Source organism: Miniopterus natalensis, chromosome 11 (genome assembly GCF_054644295.1).
Source record: "Miniopterus natalensis isolate mMinNat1 chromosome 11, mMinNat1.hap1, whole genome shotgun sequence".
Classification (NCBI taxonomy): Eukaryota; Metazoa; Chordata; class Mammalia; order Chiroptera; family Miniopteridae; genus Miniopterus; species Miniopterus natalensis.
Window position 1 is genome coordinate 65233995 of NC_142091.1, and position 21781 is coordinate 65255775.

A 21781-nucleotide genomic window follows, 5' to 3' on the forward strand; every position below is an offset into this window, starting at 1 on the left:
GCGCCGGGAGAGCACACGCGCGTGGGTGGATGGGGGAGGTGCTCGCATCCCATGCACCCCGCGCCTCCGCCAGCCCGCAGCTCTATCCCCCCGCTTCCCCAAATCTAGAAAAAGCGCGGGGTGTTCCGGAGCGCCTTCCGAGGGACTGGGGAGGGGGCGTCCAGGGGCGGAGGGCTGGGCGAACCCGCCCCGCCGCCCCCCTTCCTTCTCCGCGCCAGCGCCGACTCCCCGGCTCCGCCGCCCGCCCCCGCGCGGGAGCTCTCAGGGCGGAGGCGGCGCGCGCAGCGGTGCGGGGGCGGCGGCGCTGAGCCGGCGGGGCGGCGGGGGGGCGCAGCTCGCGGGCGGGGCGGGCGCCGCGCTCCTACGCAGGCAGCGCGCGAGGGGATCCTGGGCGCAGGCCCCGCCCCCTCACGTGCCCGCGGCGCAGGGCCGCGTGCGGCCCCAGCGAGCGTGATCGGCGGGTCCCGCCGGACCGCCGCCTCCGCGGCCGCGCGGCTTCCACGCGTGGGAGGAGAGCCGCGGCGGCGGGGGCGAGCTGGCCGGGGGGCTGCGGGAAAGGGGCCCTCTGCAGCCGCCACCCCCTCGCCCAGCCCCACCCCCAGGCCTTGGGGACCCCGCCCCTGCGCCCGGGAGCTGGGGTCGGGGCTGCGGGGCGCCCCGCTGGTCCGAATGGGGGAGGGGCTCGGGAAAGGGGTTCTCGCCGCCCTCACCCCCACCCGCGCCCGCGGTCAGGGAGGGGACCAGGAGGCAGATAAGGGGGCCCTTCCCCCGGTGGAGAGCTGGTCCTGGAGGTTACACCGAAGCTGGGCTTGGGAGGGGGTGGGGAGAAGAGACTTTGAAGTGGGTGCGGGGTCCCCACGACACTCCGCAGCCCGCGTTTCCACAGCAGCCCCGGCGCCGGCCCTGGCGCGGCGGGTCTGCACCACCACGTGCTGGGCTTGTTGGAGGCAGGCGCCCTGCCCCATGGAGCCTGGGCCCAGCTCCGCGCTCAGCACGTGAGCAAGAATCCGACAAATTCATCCTCCCTGGGTCAGTGGCCTGGACCCCTGGGTCCCCACCTCCCCACCCTCCTCCCTGCGGAGCACCTGGGAAGAACCAGTGAGCAGTGGAGGCCAAGGACAGGCCGAGCACCAAACTGAGTGCCCACAGCAACCGAGAAGGAAACCCATCGCTTGTGCCTTCGCGGTGTGTCCTTAAGTGACCCATGTCCCTGCAAGGTGTCAGGTGCTGAGAGTCCTCGCGGCCCTCTGGCTGTCTTGAAACTTGTGTCTCCCTGCGTGCAGTTTCCAGTGGCTGGGGAAATGAAGTGGGGGCACTGCTGGGGGGGGGGGAGCACTCTGGAGCGGAAGCCCCTAAAGTGAGTGAAGTGGCTCCATGGAAAGTGATATATACTGTGTGGCAGCTCAGCCTGGGAGCAAGGAACTGGGGAGCCACCTGTCCACGCTGGAGGAGGGGCAAGAATGTGAGGTGGCCAGGGGAGGACACTGAATCTGACCCAGGCCCACTCCCCTGTCTCCCTGTTGGAAATCGGGGGCTTGCTGTGTCCTCTTGAATGTGGATTATATTCCCTAGAGCAAAGGTCCCCAGGACAGCTCTATGAAAGGTAAAAACTAAGTGTGTCCAGGTCTTAGTGTGTTCATTTCTGGGATGGTCAAAGCTGTGTGTCTAAATGTCAGTTCCTCTGGACAGCTGCCCTTCTATCATTGGCCCTTCAGGAGGCCACTTGGTTCTCAACACTCACGTTATTAGGTATGTATGAGTGTGGTCAATATAACTGAATGACTACTGAATGCCAGACACTGTGGAGAAAACAAAGGAAGTGCCAGGTAAGGTCCTTGATGGGACGGGGTTTATATCTCATGGGGATGTCCTATGTTCTTGAAATATATTCTTAAGGAAATATGAGTGGGTATATGAGGTTAAGAGCCAAAATGAGTGGTGTAGACAATACTTTGGTAGATGGCAGAGAGCAATAGAGACCAAGGAAGCAGAAAAGAATGAGGGAGGATTTGGATATGTGGACGGGAGCTGGGGGAGGCACCTAGGCACGAGCACTACTTGAACAAAAGCACAGGGGAGGGGATAATTGTGGTCAGTCCACTGGTCATGAAGAGGGCTGGTTTGACTGGAACAAAAGATTCTGGATCAGGGAAGGTCATAGATCTCCATGTTGAATGAATCTACGGAGGCCCAAAGCAGAAGCTTCTGGATTCCCCTGCAGCCCCAAGATGTCCAGTACTCTCTAAAGCTGAGCTCTGAGTTTACAAAACCCTCCTTAGAAACATGCAGTGACTCTCCATTGGATAGTGGCCCAAACACTATCATGGCACTCCAGGCCTTTTATGATTTATCCCAAACCTGTTCAGCCCATTGCACCCTTTCAAGCCTCCCATAATCCACAGAATTACCACTGGGCCCCAAACACCTTCTGCTTTCCCTCTTCCGTGCCTTCAGCCGTATGCTGTCCCTTTCTTTGGAATGTCCTCTCCTCCCGCACCATTTCTGCCCACTCATCCTGAACACAGCTCAAACGCCAGCTCACTCTTCAGCCAGATGTAATTTTCACCTGAGTTCCCACAGCATTGTGTACTCTCTCGGCACCTCACATTCTACATTATATTACACATATGTAGTGGCATCACTTTCAAAGTAGGTACCGCTAATTCAACCACTTCTTGCCACCTCCATCCACGACAACCTAGTCCAAGCCGCCAACAGCTCTAGTCTGGACTGCAGCGACAGCCTCCTGACTGGTCCCATTGTTTCCCTTTCGCTTCCTTCAGTCAGTTCTCCACACAGCAGTGTGAGTGATCCTTTGGAAACATGAATCAGATCATGTCACTCTTCTGCTTAAAATCCTACAATGGTTCTCTGTCACATTCAGACATAATTCAAGATTATCATGATGTTCAGGAAGCTATGTCATCTGGCCCCATATACCTCTCGTGCTCACTAAGCTCTCGCCACCCTGGCTTTCTTCCTCTACCTGGACTATTTCATTTCTGCCTCAGAGCCTTTTCTCTTCTTGGTCCCTCTCAATGGAGCATTTCTCAGAATTCACACAGTTCACTCCCTGACTTCCTGCCTCTGGTCAAATACCTTCTCCTTAGAGAGGTGTTTCTGAGTATCTGACCCAGGATGGACCTTCCTACCAGTCGGCCAGTCTCCTTGTCCTTAACTTTTCCTTAAGGGCCGTTACCACTATCTGAACCATATTATGTTTATTTGGTTATTTATTTATTGTCTGTCACTGTCTTGAGATGGTAAGCTTTGTGAGGTCAGAAAATTTTGTCTTGTACACTGATATAGAACAGTGTGTTCTCACATACAGTAGGGGCTCAATTTATTAAAACTGAATAAATGAGTGAATGAATTTAACTGTTACTCAACCATAAGCTCCTTGAGGTCTAGCACCAACTCCTAGTTACTTATGCATAAGTCTGCTCACATGCTTCTTGAGTGAATTTCAGATTCTGTAGAGAATATCTACTACTGATTTTTCCCCATTAATGAGACTACACCTGTTTAGAAGACATGAGGAAATGGTCTGTCCCTATTCTGTCACCTTCAAGGATGTCCTCACTACATTGATCCCAGAAGGTTCACCAGATCACTGTTTCTCCAGTACTTATGACATGCATTTTTTGATGAAATAGAACAAATGACATATCAAAGTGCATTGCAACTGTAAGGATAACTATTACTGTCTTACAGTGTGTATGTGTGTGTGTCTGTGTGTTCAGGTCATGATATAAAATGAATATTGTTGGCCATGAAAATTCTAGATATCCCATAGAAGGCCATCTGTAGAATGCATGCTTATTCTATTAATAGTTAAATAGCTAACATTTGTTGTGGGTTAACTCTGTCCCAGGCACTGTGTAATACACTTTCACATACATTATCTCATACAGTCTTTGTAACAATTCTAAGAGTAGGGTGCTGTTATTATCATTTCCATTTTACAGAGGAAGAAACTGAGGCCTAGAGAAATTAACTTGTCCATGAGCACAGAGTTGGTAAACAGCTGAGCTGATGGCCCACTTTCAGAGCTCTCCTTAACCACTGCTCTGCAGTATCTCTGCAGCATCTATTCTTTGATTCCATGTAGTCAACAGAAAAAGCTCACCTTGTTTTATGCATATAAAACAAACACTACTTACCCAGCATTCTGATGGGAGACTTTTTTAGGTAACCAGTAGGTGCATTTGGGGACCTTTGTCCTGGTGAGGTTCACACACCTAGAGAGTCTGAGAATTGCTGGTCTAGATGTATTCATACACACAGAACTTAGAGTTGTAACTGTAGCTGTGTAAGAGGGCCACCTGACAGCAGCTATGGCTTTCAGTAGAGGGACATAGCCACAGACAACCCATAGCTTGGCAGGGAGGGAGATGGGGGACTAAGTACCCTACTGTGCTCTGCTCCTGTACTTAATTTCCCTGCTAGGGTCCTCCATTGGCTGAACCAGAGATCAATATAGTCTGTTCATGAAGTCCATCGAGGTCAGTCTCTCTGGGCACAGAAGAGAGTGGAGAGAGTGTAAAGTGAATCTGGAGGGGCAAATGGAGACTCCCCAGCTCCCTACCCTTCATGCGCAGCCTGACAAGAATTCCCAGGGCCTCAGAATGCCAAGTCTTGGCTCCTGCAGTACTTGACAGCTTTCCACAAGTCTAACCTCTTCCCAAAGGACAAGATCTGAATAGGCCAAGTGGGACATTGTGCAGTCTTGGGCCACATTGTAAGCCCCTCCCTTGGCCCTGTCCATGTTCACCGGCTGCCAAGTGAGGAAAACCAGGCCAGGAAAAGAACTGGCCCTCCTCATACACCTAGGCATTTGCTGCTCTGCCAGCTCTTGGGCATCTTTTCCATGATCTAATCATGGACCAAGTCAGTGGGTCTTTATACAGGCTGGGGATGTGACCATCTGAATGGGAAAAATTTATTCCTGCCAGGATTTTGTGCACTTCAGAGCTGAAAACCCCTGGGGGAAGGAAGCAAGGAAGCTGGGCAAACAGTGAGTGTGTGTGTGTGTGTGTGTGTGTGTGTGTGTGTGTGTGTGTAAGAGGGGAGGGGTAGAATGCAGCCCTCTAAAGGCGTGTTCCTGCTGTGCACACTTGCTCAGCCTTTGCAGGCGAATGCGTGGCTGCAATTGTGGCTAAAATATGAATGAATGTGGTTGTGTGCAGGTGCATGAATGACTGTTTAGGTTTCTGTGAATGGATGCATTTGTGATGAAGGGTGTATGGGAGCCTTGCAAGCCCTGGTGGTGGTTTGCAGGTGCCTGGCTGGCTGGAAGCATCCACTGATCAGTATCTTTACCAAAGTCTGTAAGGGCTGGGTTGGGGGAGAAGGGGGGCACTTGGTTTTCTCATCACACTTCCCTTTTGCTGCTGCTGCTGCTGTGGCAGCACAAACTATTGGCCATTGCCTTCTCCTCCCTGAACCCTCAGAGAAGAAAGGGGGGCAAGATAAGGGAAACCACGTGGTCAGTCTGTCATCAGTTGAACTTTCCTCCAACCACCAGAAATTGTCCTTAGATAAACTTGCCCCACAGCCTTCTGACTCACCCTCAATGCTCCTCCTTGGGGCTGAGCAAGAGACAGATGGGTAGGAGCCGGGGTATGATTTTCTCTGCCTGCCATTCCCCTGGCCTACTAGCCCCCCATGGTAGAGTCATGAATATTCTGTCCTTGTCTGAAGATCTTACCCAGATATCTCAGTTCCATTTCAGGGAATGAAAGGAAGGGCCTCATTCTTTTAGGAAACAGTGATAAGCACAAATGATTGGGTGATTACGAACCTAACCTTGTAGGTGTATTTAAAAAAAATTCAGGCCCTCTTAATTTTAAGTCACGTGATTTAAATATATCTTGGGCTCTCCTTGCTTCTACCCAAGCTCTCCCACATCCCTTGTCATCCTAGTGGCCTCCAAGAGGGCCCCTGTACACAATGGCCCTAATTAGTCCCCTCATTAATAGTCTTAGCAGAGGCCAAAAACTGAATGGGTCAGAGAAACTAAATTCTTTTGTCACCCAGAGGCACAAGTTCAGCATATTTGAGAAAAGTGGGTAAGGGAGAGAGGGTGGGAAGCAGGGATATGAAAATGAAGACCATACAAAACTCTTGTAAACTGCCTCGTCTGAAAAGAGAAAGATCTAATATCCCTTCCTCACGCACGCTTTGAGAGCAGAAGATATCACCCACCTGGCTTCCATGGGGGAGGCTTCCTATATGCACAAATATAATTCACAGGTATATGTAAATATATAAACATATGGTTATAAAATGGACCAATTGAAATTGTATTGTTAGGTGACGGGGGTGGTTGCTCCTCTATAAAAAGCAGGTTTTAAATAAATGCAGACTTTAACAGTGCAATCTAATTATCAGATGGCATATTTAAATCCCCCAGATTAAACCTAATCCTGTTTTGGTGGGCTGCTATGCCTTTTCTGCCAAGCAGCCCTGAGAGGAAGAAAGATCCAGAGCCTTTGCTTATGAATGTACTGTCTCTGCTAAGTGTGAATGTGCTGGTGCTTTGTGTTTGTATGAATGGGGGTTGCTTGTGCTGGTCAGAGGCCACGTGAGACACGTGGGGTAAGAATTGCATCCTAAGAAGATGAATTGGAAAAACATGAAACTGGAAAGTGTGAATGGTATAAATCTCTTATGGAGCTCCCTCTCCTTTACTACCCACCATCACAATGAGGCACACCTGTTTTATTAAAATTAATTATTGGCTTTGCAAATATCAGTAGATGGAGATCTGTACTTGTGTTCCACCCTTCAGCAGACCATACTGCTAAAAACAGAGAGCTGCAACACAAAAGATACCGCAGTCAGCTCAAGCAGGGGTTATTTTTAGATCAGAAAAAAAAGAGGGGAAAGAAAAAAAAGAAGCAGTTCTGGGTTTTGCAATCTAATTTGGTCTCTTTTCTTAAGGAGAAAAAAAATCCCATCAATGGCATTTTCCATACAATCTGATTTTTATTTGGCTCCTAGAAAAAGAAGAGATCTAGGGCTGAAAATTCTGGAGTTTTATGGCTGATTCCAGCTAGTAGCCTTTCTTCACCAGGCTCCAACTGAATTAATTTGATACTATTTTTGAAAGTCAGTGTTTCTAAGGGAGACCTAATGACGCACTGACGTCAATGCAGGTCAATAGCACACACTGCTGGAACTGGGCGTGCTACACGGAGCTGGAGCCTTTTCAAACAGCCCCAACTCTGCAAATATCCCAGCTCCGCGGGCGGGGGTGGGAGGGAAAGCCAGGGTTTTGTAAGCTTTACGACCCCCACCATTTTCCCCCAAGCACCTTCAAAGGATACATGTTTTCCTGATGCAAAAAAAAAAAAAGGAAAGAAAATCCAAGCAGATATAAGCAAACGCACCGCAGTAAAAAAAAAAAAAAAAAAAAAAATTACAGATAAAATAAAAATCATACCTGTCAAAGGAACCGTACGTGATCCGCTCGCGCGCGCGCGCACACACACACACACACACACACACACACACACACACCCCCCACACACATTTACGTTCAAATGCAACGCATATCATTAGGGTCTGTCTATAAATAGACCCAGAGTGAGGGCCTCGGGACTTGGACCTCAGGCGGGGTTTTGGACCGTGGGCGAGGAGTTCTTTGCGCTGATCAGTTACTCAGGAGGTGCCTGCACGCGTGGGGTGGGCGCGTGGGAGGGGGCTGCTCCTCGCTCCCTCCTTTCCCCCGGCTCCCCCTCCTTCCCCTCCGCCTCTCCCCTCCCTCCCCGCGCCCCTCCCCTGTCTTCTGCCTCGGCCCCCTTCCCGTTTCCTCTCCTCGCTCCCTCCCTCCAGCCTTCCCCACCCTCGGTCTTTCCCTCCCCTCCCTCTCGCCCCCTCCCTCCCTCCCTCTCTCTCCGACCAAGTCTGGCACCGAACGCGAACTGTTTTGCTTCGCTCCGGGAAGAGTGCAGACAAAACGTGAAACCCCGAGCTTTTCGCGTGGTGCATTTAAAACGCTGCCTTATTTATATTACCCTCCTTCCCTCACCCCTTCCACCCCCTCACCAGCCCTTCCGAATTTCCCTAGAAATCTGTGTAAAGCGTGCGGAGGGGAAAACATTTGCACAAAAAGTGAAGGAGCTCGCCAAGGTAGGTTATACCGTGCACTGTCTTGTGTGTGGCTTTTGCAAAGTTTATGATGTCAGTTGGCGAATGTTTGGAGGAGTAGGTCTGTGTGACTGGCCATGATTACTGTCTTTTTCATTGAGCACTTATATTTGCACAAATTGTCGAGACTTCTTGGGCAGGCTTCCCCAGGGCTGTGTGTGTGCGGGTTCTGCAGGAGGCATGCCCGCTGGAAGACAATCTTGTGGCGGTAGACTGGGGAGGGGGTGCTGCCTTGTCTCCCCCCACCCTAATGTTTTGTGTGGGGGGGGTGAGAGGGTGGAGGGGGTTCTTAGTGGGCAAGTGCTTCTTCCACTTTGTCATATTTTGGATTGATTCTCATTCACTGTCTTCATTCTCGTAATTATTTTGCACATGAAAATTTAGTTCCCAAAAGGCTTTATGAAGTCGAAGCAAAGTGGGGGAGTGTGGGGAGAGAAAGAGTCAGAGGGTGGTGGTCGGTATAGTGATGGGAACACTTCTTGCAGAAAGAATTCAACCTCTCTTCCCACTCTTTGGAAAAAATGCTAAGTCTTTAGTGGGTGCAAGCAAAACATTAAAAAAAAAAAAAAAAAAAACCCCAATCAGTGGGTAAAATGAAATTTAAACACACACACACACACATTTCCATTTCAAGAGCAAAAACTGCTACAGCTCACAACCACCTGTAGAGGGAAATCTTTATGCATGATTTCCTAGGGCCGGTTGTGTAGAGAAAGCCTCCTGAACAGGCGCCTGGCAAACTTTGCAGCATGGAGAGAGGCTGAACTCCGCAGGATGGAGGGTTAAATCGCTGGGCTGGGGCGGGGGCGGCGAGGAGGGAAGGCCGGCGGCCAGCGGGGTCTGAGCGGGGCGCTGCAGGCCGGCCGCCTGGCTTTAGGAGGCCGTGTGAGGTTGGCTCAGCTGGGCTGGAGAAGCTGCCCGGGCGGGAGCTTGCAGGGCTTGGGGGGGCTGCGTTCTGTGAGGTCAGGGATGCATGGGGCCTGGTGCCGTGTGGAGATGGGGAGGTCAGAGGCCAGTTTTTCCAGCGGGGCCCTGGTCTCCCTGCTGCTTCACAAAGCAAGGTGGTTATCAACAAGTGTTTCTCCTGAGAAGATTAGTTTTGACAGAGACTTCAAGGGGCTCTTTAATCTGGGTAAATCCACCAGGGCTTTATTGTGTGTAGCAAAGAGTGTCCTTCTTTGTTAGTCAGGAGCTTGGGGAAGAGAGGTGGAGGGATGGGAAGAAGGGACTTTTGAACATCAGTCATTTGACCTTGGGGGCCAGAGTTCAAATCCTCCAGAGGGTTGAAAAGGCTGAAAAGGCATTGTCACCCCTTCTCCCTCCCCGCATCCTTTATCCTGAGCTTTACGTTTAATGGGGAAAATTTAGCCCCTGGTGTTGGCCAGAATTTGTCCATGGGAATTCCGTGTCTGAGGATTTTTTTTTTAGTCTAGGGAAGCAGGCAGCGCTCTCAGCTGTAGTACTGTGTTTTCCCCTGAAAATGACCCCCAGGAAAGCTGAATCACCTCCCCTCTGAAGAGCAGCCACTCCTGGAAGGTGGAACACAAGTCTCTTTGCAGGGGGAACATCCCCTCTTCCAATGGGTCTTTAAATATATATGTGGGGGCACCATTTGCATGTCTGGTTAAAATGCACTTGGAAATATGAGAAGGTAAAAGGCAGTGGCTCTTTGGACCGGACTGGTGGTAGTGAAGACCACCTGGACAGGGCTGTGATTCTGAAGAGTAAGTGGCAGCTTTTTCCTCCCATGGGGTTACCAAATTAACATGAAAAGTGACTCTATTCCGCCGGGGTGGGGGGAGATTTGAGGAGGGTGCTTGGAAGTTAGAATCAACATGCTGTTGTCATGGCTCCAGAGCTAGAAGAACCCAAGGCAAGGATTACATACAAATGGGATTGGAGGTGAGATGCACACAGACTTGCACAGAGCCTGCTGTTGGTATGAAGGGCTGTCCAGCTAGAAAAGAGCAGAGTGGATGCAACTCCATCTTATGGACCTGCTGGTGTGGAGTGAAGCCAGGCCAGCATGCCTGATATCCGCTGTCCACATGGCTTAAGGTCCCAGTTCAGGGGACTGCCCCCTCATTTTTTGTCCAGTGGTGGAAGGGGGATAGCCTTTCATGGCCTAGGAGGTTATAGGGTCATTTGTGTCCTGCCCCTCAGAAGGCAGTTGTTTCTGTTCTTTACCTAATTCAACAAGTGCTTGTCTTCTTTTAATATAAAAGAAGTAAGTGGTTAGAAGAAAAACCTGGTCCTGGAAATACAGGTGTGTGTCTTCCATAGCTCCCCAAACCCATCAGTATCGCTCACTAGTCTTAGCTGGGGTCTCCTGAGGACTAAGTTCCAGAAAGACACCATTTCTACCTTGGCCTTGAGGTGTTTCATGTCCGTCAGCCAACCCCCTGAGATCCATGAAAAGACACCTCTCTTGGGCTCAACCAGCTGTCCAAGCACACTTCACATGCAAACACATATGCAGTGTATATGCACATATGTGTGGCGAGACCACAACACACGTGTGTGTGTGCAGAGTTCTCTCCACTCACGAGCTCATGAGCTGCACACAAGAGCGGACCCTCTTCACCCATCAAGTCTGAAGATGCCAGTGGAGAAATGCCGCGTCCTGTGTCGGGGCGGGTCTGACGTCCCTGAGTGTGTGTGGTGAACCTGAACTTGCCCTGGGTTTCCTCAGATTCATTCAGCGCTGGGGAGCCTCCCTGCAGGCTGCGGCCTTCCCACTGAGAAGAGTGAAGCCCGCCTCCCCACATGGTCATCGCCGTGGGTTAGCCCTGATGCTTCCCCTCTGTTCTCCTAAGAAAAGTAAGAGCAAGAGCGGAGCCAGCTACATACTTCATGGGGCCTCGTGGAAAATGAAAACGTAGGACCCCTTGTTCAAAAACCAGAAAAAAATGTGCCGTTAAAGGTACTAGAATATAAAGCTTTTTTCTTTCTTTTACCATCTCTCTCAACTTGTGATGTTTCTTAATTTGCTGTTTAATGTCGTGCTAAATAAAAATAAAAATTTAAATTATTAGCATGAATTAGTACTCATCTTTATGTTACGCAAAGATAGTTTCATATGCAAATATAAGAGCATTTAATTCGTTCGCAGAATCACTGAAATTACATAATCAGTATTTCATAGGTCGTACATGCACATGTATTTTGTTCTTACCAGAACAATAGGAACATTGGACAGAATGAACTCAACGGCCTTTATGATGTCTCACGTCTTACACGCAAATGTTCTCCCGGCACTCTCCAACTTCAGCTTGCTGATGAGTCAGGAAGGCCTGAAAGGAGAAGGAGCTATGGGTTGCTTTTTCCTTCCCTCTCCCTCCATGTCATCATTTCCAGCATAGGTGGTTGGCAACTGCAGGGAAAGCCACCAGTAAGAAATGATATGATAGGGCTCCTTGGGCATCAGTGTTTGGTAGAACCCTTCTTTCTGCATTTGAAGCAAGTTCTGGTTCAAACAGCATGACCTCCAGGAGCTGTCAGTGCCCCCACTTACTTAGTCATGGACTTACCTCTACTTGCCCATCAAGCCAGCCTGGGCACATGGCCATGAAGCCAGCCTGGGCAAGAGGAGGTGAGAAGTAACCCAGATCCCAGACTGAGAACCCTGGTTCATCTTCCCTCGTCAAGAGAATCATCCCATCTGCAGCAAAAAAAAAATTTCAGCAAGCCCCCATTTTTTATCCATTGGGGTTTCCTTTCCTTCCAAGTCCAACTCTATGAAAAGTCCACCACTTCCTGGTGATGGTGTCACGGCTTTGAAGAGAGAATTCATCTGCTGGTCTCTTCTGGGTCTGCTGAAGCCTTGGGTTAGAGCCCAGGCCTTGGAAATTAAGCATCCATCCACTCCCTACCCATCAGTTTCGAGCTCGGCTTCATGAAGCAGATCCTCTGCTTGATATGTACTTAGGCTCCACCATCTGCAAATGAATAAAATAATATTTTGCTTGCTTTGTGAATAATTGTATGAATTATTTAGCACTTATTGCTATTAGTTATCATTTCTCTCACCACTTTTCTGATGTCTGCCCAGGAATCTCTTGGTCAGAAGTGACTTTGGCAGTAAATTCAATTGATGTTGATATGGGAGGAGTAGAGCTTAAGGCTGAAAGGGTCAAGAAGAGAGTCCTATATTCCTGACACACCCCAGTGAAAAGGGAATATTTTCTTTCTTCATCAACACCCTCTAAGGAGCAAAGCTAGAAGGCCCCTCAGAAATGTAAGTTGAACTAGAATGGAAATAGGATGGGATTAAAAATGCATCCAACCTAGAAAACGAAGACCCTGTTGACCCTCTATCTTTGGTTCGGGGAATTTGAGAGTTACGTTTTTCAGCCTTAATCTAGTTTTTCTTCCTTGCCTTGTCCTTTAGATGACAGCAACACCTTTTGGTTAAATATTTAGCTTGAACTAAGCTACTAAGAATACCTAGAGAAAAGAGGAAAAGGAATTACTCTTATTTATTCTTTTGTATAACTTTTACTTGACTTGGACGCTGATGCAGTGACAGCCCAGTTAGCGGACTGGAGTCAATGAGTAATTATTTACTGTTTATGAAATGAGCCTAGCACAGTGCTTGACCCATGGTGGGTGTTTAATAGATGCTGGCTGACTCTGAGTATGCCTCATTATTGTGGAAATATGTTATAAAGAGGCACGGGTTTGGCATCAAACCATGTAGATTCAGGCAATCAAGTGGATATATGATTGAGGACAAATTATTTAGCTTCTTTGTGACCTGCTTATCTCACCTGGACAGTGGGAATAGTCACTTACCCCACTGAGAATGAAATGAGAAGTGAGATGGCTTATCCCAAAGCACTCTAGAGTGGTCTACATACGTGATATACGTGTTTGTGCATATGTGTGTGCACAGGCAGATGTTAATTTTTTTAAATCCTGCCTCCCTTTCTTTCCCATCTCACTCGGCAATAGAGGTAGACATAGGTCTTTCATAGTCTGGACTCTCACAGTGTCCTGAGTACAGTCTGATGATGATTCATTCAGGCTCTGAAACCAAACAGGCCTGGTTTCAATTCTTGACTCCTGTATTTGGTTATGTGACTTTTGACAAGTTATTTAAACTCTCAAAGCCTCGGTTTCTTGAAACGTAAAAATGAGAGTAATAATAGCACCTGCCTCAAAGAGTTATGATGATTCATTGAGTTATTTGCAAATTCTTGGCACAGTGCCTGGCACATACCAAATGTCTGATTTATTACTATTTTTATTGTTATTTTTATTATTGTTATACCTCTGGCCATTCATGGGCCCAAGGAAGCATCAGAAAAGTGACTTGGGAGCATCTTTTAACAGCATGTTGTGGGTGTGGCGTTTCCACCATATGCCTTTTTCCTGGGTAGATTCTTCCTTTTCTGAAGCCAGTAGAGTCATTCTTAGACCTTTCCACATACATAGGGACTCCTCTTGGGAGGGGAAAACTCTATCTTCCCTACCATTACCCTACTGAAAGCCAAAGGAACTGTTTTCCATTGACCCTGCAAAAACAGGGGCAGGCCTGGGGAACTCTCCTGGAGTTTTCACTTCAGCTCAGAACCCATAAACCCTTTCCCCCCAGCAGCCTCCAGTCCTGAAAGAGGAGGCATCCTGGTAAGAAGAAAGGTCAGTGCTTAGCACAGGTCTGGACCCCAAGACTATGGATGAGAAGATCATCTGCATTTGACTCACTGGAGCTGAGAGGCAAGACTCGAGGCTCCTCCTCTCCAATGGGGCAGATGTCCCAAGTCCTCCTTGGACACGTGAGAGTCCTTCAGTGATTCCTTGGAGACAAGAAGGACTATCTACCCCTCATCTAGGTCTTGAGTTTCAATGACCTCATTCCCAAGTGGAGAACACTTGGGAAAGTAATCCCTTACCTGGACCCCAAGGCCTCATGAAAATTGGGAGCTCAGCAAAAATTTAAGGAGAGTCTATTAGATAGCAGGCCATGTGATAGTTAAGATATGGATCCTGCTTGCCACCACAGCACTCAGGGTCCAGAAGGTGAGGGAGGCCTTTAAAGCCCACATTCATCTTTTGGTGAGAGCCTTACCAACCCTGGGATTTATAAATCCTCTGTCTGGCCAATAAGCCCCCGCAGGCTTCCTGTCCCTGTTCTAAACCTATCTATCCTGTGTCCTATTCTATCAGGAATCCTTTCATCCACGAGTTTATTAACTAGTGTGGATGTACCAGTTGGAAAAGGACAACAGGTTCCACCCATTGAGATACAGGTCTTTCGTTCCAGAGACTCCTGGTGATATTTGGTGAGGGGGGCAGGCTTTTATGGCAGTTCACCCTATCGGAAACCCATGGGCTGATTACGTGAGGGTTCACCGGACCCAGAATGACAAGACCTACCCTGACCACCACATCTTGGGTATTAAGAACCACCAAGCCCTAGAAGACATGCTTTGGAGGGAGGCCTGTACCTAGCCTCACTCTGGGGCAGGCAGGAGTTAGGATCCCAATCCATTAAAGCATTATTTGCTTCAAATTTACTTTTCTATATAGAATTCACACCGATTTGGAAAACAGAACTTGTCTGGGGAGGTAGTGTAAGAGAAAAAGGAAGAGCAAAATAGCCACTATCCCTCCCTGAAAACTCCTTCTGTACCCACTTACACCAAGACAAGAGGCTTTTTCCTATTCTACACTAACCTACTGATTTATAAGCTCTCTGATTTTAAAAAGCTATCTACCTGTATCCTGTTCAGGGAATCCATTACCTACACCCCACTTCTGATTATTTTTAATGGCAATCTCCAGTCTTATTTTCAGGCATGAGACCTAAAGAATTCTACCCTTGAATTAGGTCCCCAGCTGTCCATCTTCCAGCCCATCCCCAAATTATGGAAGTCCAATGCATTTTCCAAAGATGTAATGAGTCCCTTTTGTTTTCCGTGGCTTGGCCTAGTATCCAGGGGGTTATCTCAGAGAAGAAAACGAAAGTAAACTTCATCCTGGTGGTCATTTTTCCTCCTGGGACAGGTGGCGCTTGCCTTGTGGAAAGGAAACAATCAACTGAGAAAGAACACCAGGTGCTTCCATCGGTTCTGGCTGGGACTTAACAAGGGTGTCCCACTGCCCAGGTTCCCCTCACCCTTGGAAACATCTAATGCTGAAGGGAACTCCACCACTGTCTGCTGTGGAGAACCCAGCTAGAGCCCAGAGGGGGGCTGTTCTGCATTTCAGAATACCAGCTATCATACTTATGAGCTTTTTGACTTAGGGCAGTTTATTTAGCCTCTCCAAGCCCTAGCTTTTCAACTTTAAAATGGAAACTGTAATAAGAACTGTTTCACTGAGTTGCTATAAGGACTGAGTGGAATAATGTATACATACCTCTCAGCAGAGTACCTGAGGCTAGTAAACACTCCATAAATACCAGCTATCGTTATGCTTGATAGCATGCCAGCGGGAGGGGGAGAGACGCTCTTCTATGTGTGTAACCTTCCTGGGTGGCAAGTCTTTGCCACATTCTGGGCTCCTCCTGAGCTTTGTATCACCCTGTAAGCAGATGAGGCCCAGAGCCCCTTGGGTACCCTAAAAGAAACGAGGCCACTTCTAATCAAAAGCAGACTGTGAGCAAATGTTAATTATAAGAAAACCTGGAAAGATCTCCCACCATCTCTTGGGGCTCCTACTACTGCATTGATTAACTGTGAGTCAGGAAATAGAGATGAGCAGAAAAGATTGTGTCACGTGGTGGACCTGAGGAATGTGAGTAGAGAAGGAACCGTGGACAAGGTTGGCTCAGAGCCTCACCAGCGTCCATCCTGCCAGGGTCAGCGTTGGGCAGCCATTTGAGGTCTTTTATGAGAGAAATGCCGTGTCCAGCACTGGGTTTCTCAGACACTTGCGTTTAAAGGCTCCTACGAGCAGGCAAAGACTATTTCCTTCACTCTGCTGCTTAACAGTATCCGGGCTCCATGGCTGCCTTGTAACAAGTTACAACAAGGCCCTTTAGTGACTGTGACCTAGGCGTTCGTGGGAAGCGGATGACTGGAAAGCCGGAGCACAGTCAGAACTCCAAGGGCCAGAGAAGTGTGAGCGTCAAAGCCTCAGCCCAGATCTCCTGAGATAGGCCCAGTAGGCACGATCTTCGTTATTCCAAGTTGGAACTGGAGCCCAAGAGCTGAACCTTGGTGTGGGACTCAAGCTGTCTCTAAAGCTCCAGAGCCCCTGGGTGCTCTGCAAGCAGGCCTGGGTCCAGGGCTTTCGCTGAGGGCTCCATCCAGTTTTCTGGAAGAGGAATTGTCGGGGGCTCCTGGGCAGAGGTTGGCTTTAGAGGGAAATGAAGGACATGTGGACCAGACGGGAGCAGTTTTACTCGGGAGCTCCCTCTACTGGCTCTTGGATAGAAATTCCAAAGCAGTCCTTCTGCCCTGCCCTCCCCTGCCCTGCCCTGCCCTGCCCTGCCCTGCCCTGCCCTGCCCTGCCCTGCCCTGCCCTGCCGGGATCAATTTGAGGCATCTGAGCATCTAGGTGCCTTGAACCAAGGAGGAAATGAGACATCCTGAGGCACCAAGGAGGATGAAACTCCAGAGACTGGTTTCTTCTGTCTCCTTCATAATTTCATCTCATACTTATTGGGCGCCAACACAGTGCTAAGCATCTTACTTCCATGTGGCAGGGTTTTATAAATGAGGCGGCGAAGACCTGGAGTGATTGAGTGCCTGGCATCACCAGAGACTAGCAAACCACCTCGGCGACCTAAAATTCCCAAGAGGGAACGCAAGAGAACCAAGGGACGATGTGAAGTTGGAAGCAAAGCTGGCTCTCATCACCTAATCTAAGTAGATTGTGCTGGCTCTGGGGTTGCTCCATAGCCTTCCTGGGTCCTCAAGCATTTCAACTTTGCTTTAAAAAAAAATCCAACTCATGAGACAATTAACTACATAGCGGTGCTTGTCCAATCTGTGCTGTCACTGTGCTGCCCAGACAGAAGGAAGAGTGACAACCACAGTGACTAAGGAGTATTTCCTCTGAATGTGTGGGACATGTTCACACCTGTGTTTTTAAAAATAAATTCCTGTGAGGCAGGTAGGGCAGGTACACATGTTTTGCAAATTGGGAATTTAAGATGTTGAGTGACGCGTTCCAGATTTTGGTTGGGAGCAAATGGCAGAGTCAAGACCAGAATCTTTGCTCTCAGCTGAATTGCTGACTTTCTGGTTGGTATTGGTTGAAACCGAGGTCTAGACTGGGGTTTCTAACTGCAGAAAGTAAAGATTGTGAAAGCACCTCCTTGATTTACATGCAGATCCTGTCCTGAGTCACTCCTTTCCCTGTTTCAGCTTGGTTCATAATTGAGGTCCCTTGATATTGAGTCATTTGGGAATTAGGAATGACACAAGCCACTTATCTTTTTAAGGCTGGTCTCTCACTAGCCCACATTTTAAGGGTATCTAGGTCCCTGGGAGAATCCCAAATATTGTTTCAGCTCTCCTGGACCATGCAGAGATGTAATTCTTTTCACACAGAAGAACCTCAAAGCCTTTATTTCCACATTGGCTCTTCCTGGGAATTTGAGATATAGGTAAGTCATAGAATTCCCAGTCCTTGTTGGGTTGGGTGCTGGTCTCCAGTTTCACTGCTGTGTCTCTAAACCTACGCAATGGGACAGCAGCCACACTAGACATTGCCTGGCATCCCACCCCACCCCAATTCAAGATCTCCTACTAGCTGCCTTTTTCCCTAGAGGCAGAGTGATGACGTAAGGGGATCATGATGGTACCTGCTGATAGCAACACAGCAGCTACAAGAGGAGGCTTTCTGCAGCACCTCCTGAGCAATTGGGGGCTGTCACTGTCCTAAACATAGTGGTTGGGTTAAAAATATTTGTCCATAATGTAACCTCCTGACCCCCAACTACCAGTGGAAGCAGCTGTCTTTCTGGTTCGGCCTGTTAACCCCACAAACTCTACTTTGCCAGAAATGTGACTTCTTGGTGCATAGTTGGTCTAGGCCTTCCAATTTGGAGTGAACTCGTATTTGGCCACCTGCTGGTAAGGCTGAGCATCTCTACCTAACTGTAGCCCTGAGCATCTGTCCCTCGTGTCCCTGCTACCCCCGGGGTTGCCAAAATGATAGCACTGAAGGAGGGGAGGGGAGAACCTGGAACAGTGCTCACAAGGAGCTGTGAGTGATGGAAGGTAGATTGCTGACAGACCACCCTTTTCACTCTTGCTTGTTGTAGGAGCGCCAACGACCAAGAGGAGACCAGATGAGGTTTCAAAGCAGTCCTCAGACACCCAGGACTCACCTCACCCTCTGCCTCGTGCTTGCTGCAGTGTTGCTGCTCGCGTTCATCTTCCTATGAGCCCTCGCCATAATAACCCTTCCCGATCGCCATCCCTCCTCCATTCATTACCCCCTCAGCTCTTTCTCCCAGGTGCCCCTCTCACGGGCAGTAGCTTTGCTCTCTGTTTGGCAAGTTCCCCTCTGAGTTATATCCAGGTGGCTAACATTAGCTCCCTCTCTCCTACCCGTGTCTCCTGCCAGGTTCCGCCCAACACTCAGCCCCCAGGTCAGGAAAGCAACAGCAAATCCTACCTCTTCCAAAATGAAGTTGCATGGCTCTCTGCCAGAGCAGCCACACTCGATGTAGGTACCCAAGGTAACTGAGTATGACGTAACTGAAACCAGATGGAAAGACCAGAAATCCCTTAATCTCAGTCAGCTATAGTGAAAGAGCTCACTCGAGAATGTTTGGAGTGATTGAGAAGGTGGCGGTAGGGCGGAGAGAAAGAAAAAGATCCTCTGAATTGGACTGCCCCCGAACACAGGATGGAACCATCTCGATTTTCCTCCCCTCCAATTAAATTTGCATTTCATTCTACCACATTGCGATGGCTTCACTCTAGGCATTTTCATTTGAGACCCAAGGCTTCTGAGCCACAGGTTCCTGGATGGTGAGGTAAGTGACATTTGCCCCCACTGTCTAAGGTGATGTGTAGTGACCTCAGAAACCTGGTGCTGATGAGCCAGATCCACCCCGTTAGGATGTAAGATTTGTCCTCTACTGGTTCTTATTGTCTCAAATGCCCTTCATTCCAGCCTCACAATGTTAACCTAAACCTCTACAAAACAAAACAGACACCCAGTATTAACCAAATTGGAATTTGTTGAGTTCATAGTGCTCTCTTTCTCAAAGACAATCGCTGCAAAAAGTGTGGTTCTCAGAAAGCCCACTATACCTAGAAAGTGTGTTTTCTCTCCCCACATCTATTTCCACTTTGAGAGGTAAACTAGAACTAATGGACGATGCCGGATCTTCACAGATGAGCTGAAGTTCTCTCTTCTCATGACAAGATTCGGATCTAATTCATTGTTTAACTCATAGCCTTGCCAATAAGTACAAAAAACCTGGCCAATCCAGCACATACCTTAGTCCATTCTGCCCCTATGCCACAACCTATATTTACTGGACTAGGAATTAAAGAATGCAATGCCCATGCTTTACTGTTGGCCTATCAGATATAGGGATCCAAGCCTAGTAGACCAGCAGCTACTTTCAAGGCTGCTTTAATAGGAAAGGATTGAAAGCTCAGCTAATTGAGACCCCCTGGACCTCCCCCGTGAATCTGTAATTGAGCTTCCTCTGCCCACTGAATTCAGGTGGGGTTGACAGCTGTCCACCAACCACAAAATTAAGGCCAAACTCGTGCAGCTGTCTTGAAGCACCCCTCGGATTGTTCCTTTCTCCGCATGGCCCATGCTTTTCAAGCTCTGATGCTCTTCTGTTTAGCCTCTGCTAAATTCAAACATGCTGGCGTCCTGAGTCCCACCCCACCCCACCCCGTCAGCCTCAGCCCCCTATCATGTGCTTGCTCTGGCTTCTTTGTGTTTGCTTAGACCCTCAGCATGAACCCACTCTAGATACGCCTGCGTGGCCCTCTAGGTCCCCATTCTCCCAAATGTGCCTTCCATCGATAAGTTATCTGGGAAATCCATCATCTCGCCCTCCGAGGCATCCAGCGGTTACTAGTGGTGTAGGGAGGGGAGGGGGGCATTTGAAAGAGCTTGTTCCTTGATAATGGAGGTGTGCAAAGAGCAGATCTTTTCTTCACTATTCTGAAGTTGAACACTGCGATTGCTTTCAGGTAGATGGAGAACTGAGACTTTTGAGTGCTGATGGCAACTAAAAAGGGGGGGGGGGATGCAATTCTAGTCACTTTCCTTCAGCAGGCAAGTGATCCTTAAAAATATCACCCTCAAACCTCCAAATATGCTGGCTTCTAAGAAATGTTCCTGAGACAGAATGTACTTCTTGATCAGGGTAAGTGATGAAAACATGTATTTGATAGGGGATGGGGATCGTGGAATAGCTTGCTGGGGCTTGACTCCCCCACTGTGCTAATGGCTTAGCCTCTAAAGTTTTCAGAATTGAAACGATGGGGGATGCCAGTTTCTAAAGGGGTGAAGGAGGACTCTGATGACTAGCCAGTCAAAATGCAGATTTGCTGCTGATCTCACCTTAAGGCAGCAGAGTGCTTGGAAGACTGGACTGGGGAATTCCTAACTCCTTAGTGCCACCTAAGGGGCTTCTTCAGTGGAGGTGGAAACATGGTTGGGCATAGCAGCCTCAATGGGCATAAAGGTCACTGCATCTGCCATCCACACTGGCTGGCTTCGGACAAATCCTCTGAGTTTTGGATGAGCTGAGGCATCCCTAGGTAGAGGGTGGAGGACGTCTCTCCTCAGGCAGGTAGCCTTGTGTGTCTGGATGTCTACTGACTAAAGGGCTCCTTAGGAGGAATAAATCAGTTTCATTATTCAGGTCACTACTGAGAAAGTCCCAGACATCTCCAATTCCAAATGATGGAGCCTGGAACTGGGATGTAAAAGATCAAATAGAGGCAAGATGATAGAGTGGTATGAGCATAAGTATTGAAGCCACACAGACATGGATTTAATCAGATCCCTAATTGTACAATGTCAAGCTCTAAGACTTTTGGACAAGTCACTTAACCTATCTGTTCTCCACTTCCTTAGCTTTGAAATGGGAAAAATCATAACTACTATTTTTCGAAGTGATTTCTGTACTCAACAACCCAGTGGGGTAGGTAACATTATTGTAATGACACCCATAGAATTGCCATAAGTAAAGTGCCTAGCACAGCGTCTGGCACATAGTAGATACTCAAAGACTATTGGTTTATTCCCTCCCATCCTGTCCCTCACTTAGGCCAAAATAATTCTGCTCCCTGATGGAGATACCTTTAGGCAAAGAGAAATCTCTTCCCTGGACCTCTTCCCTGATAGACTATTGGTTGATTTCCTGGGAGCTGGGTTTGTGTTTTTTTGTTGTTGTTTTTCTCTCTTCCAAATCCAGTGCTTTACCTACAGGCATTTTTCTTGGTGCTTAGAAAGGAGACAAGAGACACAGGTGGGACATTTCTGGGCTTCACTGACCCTGAAAGAGAGGAGACTCAGTTCTTCTCAAGGACTTTGTGACAACAGCCTGCCCTTAGGCCCTCTGCAGGAGCATTAGGGGAAGTAAGTCTTCTTCATGCTGGGATGCCCAGGAATCAGTTGACAGTGCAGAAGGCGATTTGCATCTTGGACAGGTTCCACATCAGTCTGTTAATTCCCTGGATCCTGA